The sequence below is a fragment of the Coloeus monedula genome (assembly GCF_965178545.1).
Source record: "Coloeus monedula genome assembly, chromosome: 38".
NCBI lineage: Eukaryota > Metazoa > Chordata > Aves > Passeriformes > Corvidae > Coloeus > Coloeus monedula.
The window spans coordinates 1359952-1363827 of record NC_138818.1 but is presented as its reverse complement, the minus strand read 5'-3'; positions in this window follow the sequence as shown (position 1 = coordinate 1363827).

Below are 3876 nucleotides of genomic sequence, written 5' to 3'. Positions count from 1 at the left end.
TGTGCAGTTGAAGTACAGTGTTGTTCCTCCGCTAAATTGTAATTTGAACTTAGGTTACCAAGTGAAATGTTGCTAAGTTGAAATGCTATCAAGTGAAATGCTATCAAGCCTCTTGGCCACATTCTTTTTTATCCTTACCCTTTCTATTCCTTTCACATACACACACACACAGAGAGACAGATCAAATTTTCAATTTCTTTCAGTTTGGGTTGACTGGCTTTGGATTTTTGTTTGTTGCTTTTCCTTGCTGTGCCTTAGGCATTGTGTAAGTAGTAGAGCGAGGCTTGTTATGCTGTCACTTTTATAATAAACCTTTTTTCACTGATACCTTTGCCAGTGATTCTTTAAGCGATCTCAAACACTCCTTGGTAACTTGTCTCTTTAGCAGCCCAAAAAGCCTTGAGAAGTTGCCGTGGGGCCTATTTGCCTCTCTTTGACCTCTCTGCTTTGGAGCAGGATGGATCCAAATGTGATGTCACCATGCAGTCCCTATGACTGTGGGTGGCTGCAGGGATCTTTAGGAGCCCAGAGGGCTCTGGGAGTGCAGGTGAACTCAGGGCTCTTTAGAAGCCTGTAGCCCTGTGTGATTGAGGATGGAAGCCCTGGGAGTGCCTTTGCCCCAAGTGCTCTTTAGCTGTCTGGAGACCGCTGGCAGCTGTAGCAGGATGCTTTGGGCTGGCTACTTTGCCTTGGCATGTGTTCCAGGAACTTGGACAATGTCCTATTTACAAAGCTCTCAGTGTGGATGGAGAGGGGGCAGCATGTGTTGTTTTGGTGTTCAGTTTTCTTAAAACTCCTTGTCTTAGGTTGCAATGTAAGGTGTAAGCAAAAGGATGTATTGTATCACCATCTGTTAAAACCAGGTGGGGCAGTGTTCTTTATCTCTTCCATGACACGTCCCTGATAACTCCCTCCAGGGCATATGTTCTGTTAATGGGCCATCAAGGCCACACTGCATGACTCATAAAACTACATCAGCCCATTGGGAGATCCTCCACCCAGGGGGAGGAGCTAAGCATTCCTACCTGGATATAATCTGAGGTTTGGAACATCACAGCCAGCCTTTCCTAGTGGATTCCCAGAGGACAGGAGCTACATAACCACCACTGGACCTTCAGAGGAAGACCAGACCCTTCTACAGGATCACCGCTTCAACAGAACCACATCCATCACTTCAGGAGGACTGCAGCCACCACTGAATCGGACTGCTCCCACCACCCTGACGGACAGGGTATCAGGTTGTGTCCTGACTCTGTCAGTGTTTCTGCACTATTGCATTTATTTTAATTTTCCAATTCAATTGCAGTTCTGACTTGGAGTCTCTCACTGGTTTGCTTTCAAACTAGTACATGGGGGTATCTGAAGATCTCTCACCTAAACACAACATGGGAAGGAACAGCTGCCTCCCGGAGATCAGAGAGAACAGCGGCAGAAGAAACGATGAGGAATCAAAGGACGGCACAGCAAGAACGTCCCCACACAGACCGGCAAACAGCACGGGTTCGGCCCCGGAGGACATCCTGACGGTGACGATTCCCGACAAAAATCCATCCTGTCCATGCTGTGGGACCCGGGTGGAGCGTGTGTTGGACTTGATTGAACACCTGAAGAGAGCCCACATGAAAAGAAAGATCTGTATTCGGTGTGCCGGCTGCGGTAAGGAGAGTCTGAACCATCACAGTATCGCTTGTCACTATCCCAAATGCAGGGGAGGCACAAAAACGGCTCCAGCAGGGGAGTGGATCTGTGAGGTATGTGGAAGGGATTTTTTGACAAAGATCGGCCTGGGACAACACGAAAGACATGCTCATCCTGTTATCAGGAGCCAGAAGAGGATTGCTGCATCCCGCCCCAAGGGCATCTCAGCCCGAGGAGCCCACAAACGAGTGTGGACAAAAGAGGAGGAACAGCTTCTGATTCAACTGGAGGTACAGTTTGGGGGAGACAAACACATCAATAAATTAATCGCAGCCCACATTCCTTCAAAGACACCTAAGCAAGTAAGTGACAAAAGGAGACTGTTACACAAGGGACCAGCTGTGGGCAGGGGAAAAGAGCCAGAGATGACTCATCAATCAGAAGATGATGAGGAGCAGCTGGGGAACATGGACCCCAGCAGCAGCAATTAATACTGGAGAGTGTGACATGCAGCCTCATTCACAGTCATCGTTTGTAGATGCCACACACAAAACTTTTACAATTAAAGATGTTAAGATCACAGTATTTCGTTTTAGAGGAATCTCCTTCTGTTCCATGGCCATGACGTAATTCTAACAAATGACACAAACACGTCAAATGTTATCCTTATCTAAGCAGCAGGGACTTGACTTCTCTACACTGGTGGGAAAGGTTTCACAGTAGTTTGTAGAAGCAGAGAATTATGGAATCATGGAATGCTTTGGCTTGGGAGGGACCTTAAAGCCCATGCAGTGCCACCCCCTTCCATGGGCAAGGAAACCTTCCACTAGCCCAGGTTGCTCCAAGCCCCATCCAGCCTGGCCTTGGACACTTCCAGGGATCCAGGGGCATCCACAGCTCCTCTGGGCACCCTGTGCCAAGGCCTCACCACCCTCACAGGGAGCAATTCCTTCCTAATAGCCCATCTAAACCCTCCTAAATTGCAATAGTCACCATCATTTCCTCTTGGAATTTCCCAGTTTAAATTGGAGCTATGTGAGCCTTTCAGCCCCTTTTGAAACTGGAGTCCAACAGCTCATCTCTGGAGTTTTTTCCTTTGCCTCCTGAACCATGTGACTTCTCCTGTGTTTATATTGCTCTGCAATATAAAGGGGCAAACGATGGAATTCTTAACTATGCTGAAAGGGAAACCAATTTCCCAATGAGTCCAGAATTTTCACATCACACTTACCCTAAACTTAGTGCTGCACACGTCACATGTGCAACAGCCTCTGCATTTTTCGGTGGGCCCTCTCTCCTGATTTTAGAAGGGAATTCTCTGGTGAGGGTGAAATTACCAGAGTTGAGAGAAACAAAGACAATCATGCTCTTGGATTAGTTTGGAACATTTTTCCACGGTTCTTTACAACTTGTAATCGTTTATAAATGAATTTTACCCTGCAGTGATATGCCTTCTACAATTTAACAGCTGTGTATGATGTGAAAACACACTTTTTTTTAAGCTCTAGCACATCCACTGATTTCACTCTCCAGCCCGAGGAGAGTTGGGCAGTGGGAGGAGTGGTTTCATTTGTCTTTGTTTCTTAACCTGCACGCCTGTTTTAACCGAGAGGAAATGACTTTTCCCCAGTGGAGTCTGCCTGCCTGGGATGTGGGGGAGCGAGGTGGGGCTGGGCTGGCAGTGGGTGGGCACAGCCTGAGCTCCTGGGGTGTCAGGCTCCCTGTGGTAGCAAGACACTCTCTTAGAACCTATAAATCCATTTAATCTAGCCCGGAATGACTAAGCAGCACCCCTTTGGGGTTAAGACATGGCTGGGAATTTATGTCAGTGCCGCTGTGACTCTCCTTATTTTTCCTTCTAATGCAAGCCCAGGGAGTCCAGCCTGTGAAAACCACTCTGTAACAGAAACAACCACATTCTGCCAGTGTCCCGCAGCAAGGTGGGAATGGGAACAGGAATCTGCCCACTGTGCTTTGCTTCAAGCACCTGTAACTACACCTGTGCCCATAAAAGCAGCAGGCAGTCAGGTGAAATATTCCTCTGCATGTAAAGACTGACTCCCTTAGCCAGTGCCACTGTTAAGTCAAGCTTCCAGTACCAGTTCCTCTAACTTCAGAGCTGGCCCTAAGGGCATCCTGACCACAGTCACATCTAAACCCAGCTTCAGCCCAGACTTCACAGCAATTCACAGCATGTCAGCAGTTCGTACCTTTTATGTGATGAACCCGTGGTGGTAT